This window comes from Pteropus alecto, unplaced genomic scaffold (genome assembly GCF_000325575.1).
Source record: "Pteropus alecto unplaced genomic scaffold, ASM32557v1 scaffold17, whole genome shotgun sequence".
Classification (NCBI taxonomy): Eukaryota; Metazoa; Chordata; class Mammalia; order Chiroptera; family Pteropodidae; genus Pteropus; species Pteropus alecto.
This window is the reverse complement of record NW_006440645.1, coordinates 5,040,735-5,041,680: the sequence shown is the minus strand read 5'-3', so window position 1 is coordinate 5,041,680 and position 946 is coordinate 5,040,735.

Below are 946 nucleotides of genomic sequence, written 5' to 3'. Positions count from 1 at the left end.
ACTGGATGACCTGACCTGAGCTTCCTAAATAGAAAACCAAGACACGGCAAGTGACGCGAAATTTTAGAACAAAGACGCTTCTACAGTCTCACAGCTGAGGGCCACAGGGAGAGATGGGCTGAGGGCCACAGGGAGAGATGCGCCGATCGATCTAACTCACAGCAGAGACGGTCTCGCCGATGACAGCAGAGGATTCGGAGTCCACGCCTCATTCCTCCTGTGTGTTTCCACGTTAGGGAAAGCTTTGCCGGTCAATACTTATTATCAATAATCGATGGAAAGTGAGCGACTAATTAAAAAAAAAAAAAGGAGAAAAGAGTCTTATTTAATATTTAAAGTAAAAAAATGAGAAAAAGTAATATTTTTAAAGGAATCGAAGTAGCATAATGGGAAAAGATAGTCTCAAAATACGGATGCTAAACAGAACATGTTCAGAAAAACACATAAGGAAGGACCATCGTGTTTCTCGCATGGCAGAGCACAGCACAGCACAGAGAAAAGCAAACCAACTAGCAAAAGACGCAGAGCTGCATAGTATCTCGAAGCACAGTCCAAAGCCTTGTCACCCAGGGTTAGAGGACAGCGCCTCCGCTGGCCGTCACCATGGCCCTGCACAAGTCACTCGATTTCTCTAGGCCGTTTCCTCGTGTATGCAGTAGGACTAATAATAATACCTACCTCTTCGAGTTTCTGTGAGAAGTAAATGTGTATGTTTCTAGAACAATACAGAGAACACAGCAAGCACTGTTACCTGTTATTTAAGGTTGTTATTTAAGGGTTGTTATTTAAGGGTGTTACCTGTTATTTAAGTTGTCTTGCATTTTAAAAATGTCGCCATGTTTTCATGTTTAAAATGTTTACAGATGTGTCAAAATCATTTCCACATACTGAACGATGTGAGACTCTAATTTTGGTTTTGCCTGACATTCCCTAAGTTTACTATTAG